A 10809-nucleotide genomic window follows, 5' to 3' on the forward strand; every position below is an offset into this window, starting at 1 on the left:
GGCTGTTATGAAATAAAATATATTATGATTGCAATGAAAAAATGAATAGTTTTAGTAGCAATGATAGAACGCAAAGAAGATAAAAAAAAACTGTTGAAAACTAGACTATTGGGGCTGGCATTGTGACATAGTGGGTAAAGTCACAGTCTTCAGGGCTGGCATCCCAAATGGGTACCTGTTCAAGTCCTGGCTGCTCCTCTTCTGATCTAGATTTCCCTATTGGGAAAGCACTAGATGATGGACCAATTCTTTGGCCCCTGCACCCATGTGGGAGACATGGAAGTCTACTAGGCTGTGGGTTCAATCTGGCTTGGCCATGGCCATTGTCAGAATTTGAGGAGTGAACCAGGATGGAAGATCTTAAGATCTTTCTCTTTCCTCTCTCTCTTTCTCTCTCTCTCTCTTTCTCTCTCTCTCTCTCTCACACACACACTCTTAATTTCACTGTCTCCCTCTCACCCTGTAACTCTGCCTTTCAAATAAATAAAATATTTTAACAATATACTATTATAATTAAGGTAGAAAGAAAAATAAATGAGTGCTTCAGGAAATGTTAATCAAAGAAACACCACCTGCCAGAATAAAAACACCAGTAAAATATCAGTATTTAGGGCTAACCTACTGATATTTCCAAAAAAAATCAAAGGTAATGGTATGGCTCCATAAACAATCACACTTACCATAAAATCTGTTACCTTGAAGTGGGTAAAGATCAAATGCTCCTAAAATGGCTCTGAAAAATTCTGTACATGAAGGTTCCCAGAACAACTTATACAATTTTGTGGTAGTTGATAACCTCATAATAAAAACACCAAGAAAGATGGCTTAAGGTTCACAGTGGTAGGATTTGCTGAGCATAGATCACTAAATATATATAGGTGATAGTTACAAGGACCAAGATAAAAAATTAAGTAAAGATAGAGATGCTATGAAATCAAATATATTATAAGAAAAATAATTTTAGAGAAACAATAGTACAACAACAAGTAGATATAAGTACTTTGGCTGGAAACTATATGACTACAATTACCCTAAAAAGGAAAATGGATGAAAAAAATAAAAAATGGAAATCAAAGCTCAAGTAAGTTAGCAGTAAAAATTCAAAGAAGCCGGTGTCTGCACCTATTATAATGCAACTATCATACACTGATAGTAAATATAGAGTCCCATAAAATTCAAATAAGTTAGAAATATGTTGCATGTGACCCAACATTATGGTACAGCAGATAAAGTTTCCATCTGTGAAGCAAGCATTCCATTTTGGTGCTCGTTCCTATCCTTTGTGCTTCACTTCTCATCCAGCTCCCTGTTAATGGCATGAGAAAAGCAGTGGAAGATAGACAAGTGATTGGGCCACTGCCACTCATGTGGAAGATGGGAAGAAACTCCTGGTTGCAGCCTGGACCACACAGCCATTGCAGCAATCTGTAGAGTAAGCCAGCAGATGGCAGATCTCTGACTCTCCTCTCTGCAACTCTCAAATAAGAAAAAAAAAAATTTAAAAAGGAAAAGAATAAAAGATGGCTTTAAAATTCATGACACGGATGATGTGAATTATCATGAATGCCAAGATCTTTCAAAATATTTGTAAATGATGGGTTCTTAATACAACTTAAATAATTTTGTTGGAATTCATGACCTCCTAATCAAAATTTAATTTGTTCACAGGTTCACAATGGAAGGATAAACTTAGATTAGGATATTATAGGCCGGTGCCACAGCTCAACAGGCTAATCCTCTGCCTGCAGCACTGGCACCCTGGGTTCTAGTCCCAGTTGGGGCACTGGATTCTGTCCCGGTTGCTCCTCTTCCAGTCCAGCTCTCTGCTGTGGCCCCTGAGTGCAGTGGAGGATGGCCCAAGTGCTTGGGCCCTGCACCCACATGGGAGACCAGGAGAAGCACCTGAATCCTGGCTTCAGATCAGTGCTGTGCACCAGCTGCAGCACACTGGCCACAGCGGCCATTGGGGGGTGAACCAACGGAAAAGGAAGACCTTTCTTTCTGTCTCTCTCTCACTATCCACTCTACCTCTCAAAAAAAAAAGGATATTATAAACACACACAGGTAATGGTAATAGGAAATATGAAGCATAAAAATATTGGATGTTTTCTGAAATAAAATAAGCTGTGTTTAAGAGAGGAGAAATGAGTAATCCAGTGGGAGAAATAATAGATTGATAAAAAACATATGGAAAATTGCTGATAACAGACTATTACAACACATGAAAAAAGGAAAATAAAGGCTCAAGAAAAACAAAATCAAAGACAATAGCACTTACCAGAATAGTCTTCGACTTCTTTATCTTTCACAACTAAAGGAAAATTTAAGCCCCATAAACATCCATAAAATGTACAAAATATATTACTTGAAAGTGGTGAATGATTACCCCATCCTAAGTCTCTCTGAGAAACTGTGTACATGAAAGTTTCCAGGACAGCTTACAGAACTTCTGGCCTCCATTCCACCAGGCAAATACTGACTTAAACTTGGATATTAAAGGTATGTACAGGTGGTAAGTAGAAATTCAAAGAACAAAAAGTTCAAATGTGCTGCAAATATTATGAAATGAAAAGCAATTTGCTGTCATTACTATGAGAAGAAATGAGTACTTTGTTAGAAACAATACAAATGCCAAGAGATAAGAGAAGTTGCCAAAAAGTAGCCCATAAAAATGACATTAAATCTGTATTGGTAATTGTTATATATTCAAAGACAGCACAAAACATAAAGTTTGCAGATATTTTAAAATAAAATATGGTAATTATCATTAGAAAGAATGGTTAATTTTGTAGGAGCATCTGATTTAAAATGAAATAGCAGGATTATATATTTCCTGTCCTTTCAGAATTTCATTTTTCTAGTAACTAATTTACATTTTACTTAGTATTAAATGTTACAAAATATCAATCCACAATGTATTAGGGAAGATACTGGTCCTTTCCTACAGGTGGCTTGAACAGCAATGTTCTAGCAACAGTCAAGAATGCATTATTAAAAACTTACTTACATTATACAGAGTAAAAATATTTAATTAATTGAATAGTAAACTCATTCTAAAATATTAATTTATTTGAAAGACAGAGTACAGAGAGGCACAGAGAGCAAGAGAGAGAGAGAGAGGTCTTTCACCTGCAGATTCACTCTGCAGATGGCCAAAATGGCCAGAGCTGTGCCAATCCAAAGCCAGGAACCAGGAGCTTCTTCCAGGCCTCCCACACAGGCACAGGATCCCAAGCACTTGGACCATCTTCTACTGTTTTTCCAGGCCATACCAGAGAGCTTAACCAGAAGTGGCACAGATGTGACTCAAACTGGCACCCATATGGGATGCCAGCCCTGAAGACAGTGGCTTTACCCACTATGTCACAGTGTCAGCCCTATAAACTCATTCTTAAGAGTCCATAAGCTTTCTAATTATGCCACATTCCATTTCACAGAGAGCATGCAGATATGCATATTACTAATTTAAATTTATATTTTCTTGTCAGTATTTAGTTATTATATCAGTCTGGGTTCTTAATAGAGGAATTAGCATTAATAAACATAATCTTCCTTACTTATTCAATGACATGTTATTCACATCTACAAAATATATACATAGCAATATCAATAATACTGTTTTGCCAAATTCATCACAATAGTGCAACTAAGTTGACTAAGTTGAGTTGTTGATTACAATAGTTTCTTTATCAATACTGAATGCATACTATGTCCTTAAAGCAGATGTAAACTTGAAATAAATAAATGTCATTCTTCTATGTCAAATAATACAACTATACTTAGACCAAATTGCTGGTCATTCTTTATCTCATGGGGAAAACTTCACTTCCAGTTAGGGTACAAAACACATCATTTCACTCAATTATTGTCATCACGTGTGTTACACCAAATAAGCAAGAACTAAACAATACATTGCAAACCTCATTAAATTTTATTTAAGTATGTGAGAGGTAAGCTGCATTGTTGTGGGTACACAGATTAAAACATAGTGGGACCTCTGAAGTAAATTAGGAGTCTTTATTAGCCAGCTGGTGATTGCCCTCTCACAGAGCAAGTCTGGAGAAGGTAGCCCAGAGTTTTAGTGGTGGGGGGGGTTGTTAAAGGCAGCAACTACATTTTAGTGGTCTTGACCATTATCAAGCAAGCAAGCAGAAATACAGAAGCCAGAAATATGCTGGTTACAGCTGGAAGAGCAGACTGATATCTATAACTTGTTTCTTTCAGAGGAACAGTCCCTGCTCTGAAACAACCAACCAAGATAACCTATAACCACTTGGGCAGGCTATGTCCCATGAGAAAACCTTAAACTTAAAGACATGCTGTCACATTCCCCACTGGTTTTACTCAGGAGTCAAACTATTGACTTGCCTTGCTGACCCAACACCTGGCATGGCCCTTCTCTTTCCTCCTGACTTAGCTGTTGGTAGTGAGTTCAGAGCATTAATAATTCGACTGCATTTAACCTGCTGGTAATATACTTTGAGAGATAATTTAGGAAGCACGGTCCTATAAAAAGTCCTATAAGAATGATGGTCAGGGCTCCAACAATTGCTGAGATAAGTGTTGTTAGCCAAGGTGACCATGAGAAGAAGTTTTGATACCAATTATCTCCACTTTCTCTTTGTTGTTCTCTTTCTCTCAATTGTTTTCAAACCAGTGCTACACTGTTCCTAAACACACACCTGAGTGGTTAGCATAGAAACAGCAAGTTTCTCCCAAGGCCATGCATAACCCTCCTTGTTCTAGAAATAGAAGATCTAAGCCCCTTTGATTTTGTAGGGCTACCTCAGGCAAAGAGTCTAGTGAAGATTCAAGATGAGTTATAGATTTCTCTAACTCTGCTAGGCTACCATCCACCTGTCTGCTTAGGATCTTGAAATTTTGTTGACTGGTGGCCAGGGGCAATGTTCCAACTGCAGTGGAGTCTGCAATCCCTAATCCAACCAGCAGAGGGACCAGTACTGGGGCTCTCTTCTCTCTGCAGAGGGATCCCAGATGTTCCCTTCCACTTTCCCCAAAATAATAGCACACCTGAGGTATTACATGTACTAGTACACACAGTTCTGTCTGATTGGACTTATTGAGTCCCACATTTGAAAGGAAAGGAGTTGCCAGCACTGTGGCTCAATAGGCTAATCCTCTGCCTTGTAGCGCTGGCACACTGGGTTCTAGGCCTGGTCGGGGCTCCAGATTCTGTCCCGGTTGCCCTTCTTCCAGGCCAGCTCTCTGCTGTGGCCCAGGAGTGCAGTGGAGGATGGCCCAAGTGCTTGGGCCCTGCACCCCATGGGAGACCAGGAGAAGCACCTGGCTCCTGCCTTCGGATTAGCATGGTGCACCAGGTGCAGCATGCTGGCTGCAGCGACCATTGGAGGGTGAACCAACAGCAAACGAAGACCTTTCTCTCTGCCTGTCTCTCTCTTCACTGTCCACTCTGCCTGTCCAAAAAAAAGAAAAAAACACAATGTGGTTTCACTTCACCCCAGTTAGAATCACACACACACACACACACACACACACACACACACACCCACAAACAATAAATGTTAGTGAGAATGTGAGGAGAAAAGTTCACTAATACACATTTGGTGGCAATACAATTTATACAACCATCACTAGAGAGAGTGTAGAGATTCCTCTACAATCTGAGAAAGATCTACAATATGACCTAGCCATCCCACTCCTGGGAATGTATGCAAAGGAAGTGAAATCAGCATAATTGAGTTATCTGTGTCCCCATGTTTACTGCAGCTCAGTTCACAATAACTAAGATTTGGAATCAACCCAGATGCCAATCAACTGATAACTGAATAAAGAAATAATGTCTTTTGCCATAAAATGGATGCACCTGGAAACCATTATGATCAGCCTCAAAAAATACAAACATCCTGATTTCCACGATATGTGGTTACTAATATATAGTGTCCAAAAATGCTATGTATAGGAGTGAAATTAACATTTCAGATTATTGTGTATAGCTCTTTCTATACTCTTCAGGAACAGTAAGTTTCCTTCTATTATTTGTTGAATCCTTTACTTTGTGGAGGGTTAAGCTTGTGATTATAACATAAACTGAAAGTATGTCCTTGTAAAAATTAAACTAATAATGAAGGAGGGAGGAAGCTATGAGCCTGGGCAGGAGAGAGGTTAGGATAGATCACTATGCTCCAAAATCTGAATATATGAAATGCACAAAATTTATTCCCCTTATATAAATAAAATGTAAAAATCAGTAAATAAATCAAAAGGAAATAAAGATAACAATTCAATTTCAAAATCATAAAAGGGAATAAAATACTTAGAAATAAACTTAACCAAGGAAATAAAATATCTAAATGTTGAAAACTATGTCACACAAATAAATGTAAATATATCCTGTGTTCATGGATTATAAAATATATAATATGAGAAATCAATATGATCCTAGTGATCCTTAGATTCAAATAATTCTTTATAGTATCCTAATAGTTATTTTTAGAAAAAAAATTAAAAAAATTATACAGAAAATTCATATGGAATGTCAAAGGATCTAAATAGCCCAAATATCTTGAAGAGTTTCCCCCATGCTCTTGATTAATTTGATGGTGTCGTGGCATAGATTTAGATCTTTAATGCATGTTGAGTGGATTTTTGGTCTTGTTTCATACTTCAAGTGATTTAATTCCATATTTCTTGTTTGATACTGCCCTAATTCAAATTAATTGAATACATACTTAAAGAAATACTTCATTTTTGTTACATGAAACAATTTAAAAGATGTATTAATCATCAATTTAAGATAAAGTATTGCCTCCTAATCACTCCACTTAGAATGACAAAATGCCAATATACTTATTTCCAGATTATGTTTGTCTTAATAAACTCCTTCCAAAGATCATATTATTAGTTGCAATACTAATTTAACACCCCTTAACCTTATACACCAAAAAAGATGATGTTTTGAGTTTATTTTTATTGACAATAATTATATATACCTATTGGCTACAGTGTGAAATTTTAATTGATGCATGCAATGTGTACTGAACAAAGCATGGTAAACAACATTTTCCCTTCTCTGTAATTACACTTCATGATCACAGCCTTTGAGCACCTTTCCTGTTTGTTTATAAAATATAGAATAGATTACTACAGTCTATAGTCACACAACCATGCTATGTAACACTAGGTACTCACCCCTACCATCCAACTCATCTATCATCTAACTTCTCCAAAAAGAGAGGAGCCCTCCAAGTAGTTTTTAAAAATTATGTAATTAATTAGTTTTAAGGAAAAAGAGACACATAGAGAAACAGAGAGGGAGAGAGAACACTCTCACCCACTGGTTCACTTCACAAATGCCTACAACAACTATGGTTGTGACAGACCTCAACAATGATTTAGGAATAACATCAAAAGCACAGGTGACAAAAGAAAAATAAAGAAGTAGGACTGCAAAAAACATAAAAAAAACTATGTGTACTAAAGGGAAAGCTGAAAAGTGAAAGCAAGGAATAGGAGAAAATATTGGTAAACCATTGTATGATTAAAAGAATAATACAAAGAACTTACACAACTCAAAGGGAAATACTGTAATAAAAATGGACAAAGGATCTGATCAGTTTTTCCACAAGCAGCCAATAGGTATTTGAAAAGGGGCTCTCAGCACTGCCAATCAAGAGTATAATGGTTATGATCTCACATATGTAAAAATGGCTATTATCAAAAAGTAGAAACTATAAGTACTGAACCAGAATTGGAGAAAGGGAACAGATAAATTCTTTTTGGGAATGTAACCTGATATACTTACAATGAAATACACTACAGAGATGCCTCAAACAAAATTAAAAATGGAACTAATAAATGATAAAGCGGTCCCATAATTGGATGCATATCTAAATAAAATTAATATCTCAAAGACACATCTGCACATCCATGTTCATGTGAGCACTAATCACAAGAACTAGATATATAAATACATTGTCTATCAAAATGAATAGAGAAAATGCCACACACTCACACACACACACACACACACACACAAATCACATTCAACCTTAAAAAAGAAATCCTGACATTTTGTCATAACCTGGATTCAAAAGTATGAATGTGGACATTAAGTTGATTGAAGTATGACACAGAAAGATAAATATCTCACACTTTCCCTTATTTGTGGAACCTAATAAAATCAAATTTAATAACAGATCATAGTAATGTGGTTTCCAGGGGCTGAGAGTGAAGGAAATGGTAAGATGTTAGTTGAATGACACCCATTTATCACTAGGAGATAAATTAACTCCTTCAGACATAATACACAGCACAGAATCAAAATGAATACACTACTGGGTACTCACACTTGTAAAGATATTAATTATTCTTTTAAAAACTGTGTAAGGTGAAGGACTTGTTAGGTTGATTGTCCTAGTCATTTCATAATGTACATACACAAGGGAACTCCAAAAGATTTGTGAAAAACTAGATTAAAAGATAAAGGGAATTTTCCATAAACTTTTAAAAAAGTCCCCTCACAAATCAAAATATCAGGTTGCAGGCCTCGAATACATACAAATTTTGTTTGTCAATTATACTCCAATAACCTTGAAAAAATCACCCTACATCAAAATTAAAATTAACTTAGGAAACTAGATTGATATCTTTGTGGTTGGAAAGACATGGTGGAATAGAAACAGTTTTAAAACACTCGTAAATGTGGCTACCTAAAATTTCCAACTTTAAGTACAGAGACACATCGCAGTCTGTCTAGCGAACATATAAATGCTAAGATGACATCGAGGTAGCAAAATACAACGTCCTCGTGACCCCCTAAAACCTAGACTAAAACCCTGACTGAAATAAAGCTGCTTTGGTTAACTGACCTGGTCTGTGCCTGTGTGATGGCTCTGAGCAGAAACGGGACAGGATGCATGGAATCGCAGGTGCCAGTCCAGCCCCCATACTGCAATCCAGCCCCCATGCTGGCTCCACACTGAGGGAAGGATCGTGCTGTGAGCAGGAATGGGACAGGAAGCCTGGAGTCCCGGGTGCCAGTCCAGCCCCCATCCTGGCCCCACACTGAGGGCAGGGTCGAGCTGTGAGCAGGAATGGGACAGGATGCCTGGAGTCCCTGGTGCCAGTTTAGCCCCCATCCTGCAGACCAGCCCCCACACTGGCCCCACACTGAGGGCAGGGTCGTGCTGTGAGCAGGAACAGGACAGGACACCTGGAGTCCTGGGTGCCAGTCCAGCCCCCATCCTGCAGTCCAGCCTCCACACTGGCCCCACACAGAGGGAAGAGTCATGCCAGTAACAGAGGGCCCACAGACCCCAGAGCCGACCTCTGGGAAGCCCGCATCCCACCAGCCTTTTCTAGCAACGTCCACCTGCTCCCCTTCCTTGCTCCTCAGACCTGGCCCCACACACTCACCATGTCCCGAGTCCGAGGGGGTGGTGTCCTGCGATGGAAGAGGGGCAGAGAACAGACAGAGCAGCGGACGCCGGCTACCCGCAGTGTTCCGAGTGCTGGAGCCCCCTCCTGGGCCCTCTCTCCTCAGTGGAACGAGAGAACTACTATGGCGTCAACATCCCGCGTGATTTGATTGCACAGCTTGCATACCAGGGGCAGCATCACGCCATAAAAGACGCAGCCAATCAACATCCTCCATAGCGCTGACGTATAACTTCAGGTCTTTCTGGAGGGGAAAACAAGAGGGAGTTTGGATTCATTTCTAACACGAGGACCTCCTGGGCTCCACCTCCCTGCAGTGGGCGCGGGGGAATTCTCTCTTCTCTTCACTGGTCCTGCCAGCCACTGGATCCCTCCTGCATCTTCCTGAGTGGCTTCTGCTTGGGGGTTGAACGTAATTTAGGTCAGCTACAATTTAATGGCTGTTTATTGACTTAAGAACCTTTGTTTTTTATCATATATGTGACACTTTTCGTCTAATGAATCTTCTATGCTATTTTTAATATTGATTTAAAGAATGTTTACGTATATAACGTAATTTAATCCTTTTTTCCAATTTTACTTGCACATTTATTTCTAGTTTGCCTGTTGTCCTTTAATATTATTTTCTATTTGCTTCTTCCTGGTACTTAGTAGAAACACACACACACACACACACACACAATCTTTCCAGTAATCTCATTTATCAATTGTATTTGTTTTTAGTTTTTCCTAGATTATCTCTGTATATAAACCTCATCCAATATATTCACATTTTACAACTTATAAATTGATCTTTACACCATATAATTTCTTCTTGCTGTTTTATTTCTCTTACTGCCCTTGAAGTAGAAAGCTCGAGAGAGTGCAGGAATCGTGGTCTAAGTTTACTCCCAGGGAGAAAAAGCTTCAACGATGCTGTATTACTTGTGTTGTTGGCTGTAGGTTCATTTCACTCTTGATCAGAGTAGCGAAGTCACTGGCTTTTTTGTTGTTCTGCAGGCAGTTTTCTTTTTTACTAGATGCTGAACTTTATTAAAGCCTTCCAACATGTAATCTAAATGACCATGTGATTTTTTTCTTGTGTTTTTTACCTACTTGGATGACTTGTCTGAGAATCTTTACCACTCTTGTGTGTTTTATTAAGTCCTGCTTGCTATTGATATATTTTTATGTTATTTCATTTATTATATTAGTACTTTGCTGCAGATATCTGTAGCTATGTTTATGAAAGGGATGCTTTTAATAAAACTTAATGTTTATTTCAAGTCCTGGTCTGCTTGCATCATCCTCACTGCAATGCAGGTGTTCCAAAAGAAACCAAGAAAAAAGCTCTACTTATTTGCACTTTGGGTGAAATGTAGATTTGTTTTTCCTTCTCTAAAATTTTGGAGT

Source organism: Oryctolagus cuniculus, chromosome Y (assembly GCF_051225735.1).
Source record: "Oryctolagus cuniculus isolate XC-2025 breed Fujian yellow rabbit chromosome Y, ASM5122573v1, whole genome shotgun sequence".
Taxonomy (NCBI): domain Eukaryota; kingdom Metazoa; phylum Chordata; class Mammalia; order Lagomorpha; family Leporidae; genus Oryctolagus; species Oryctolagus cuniculus.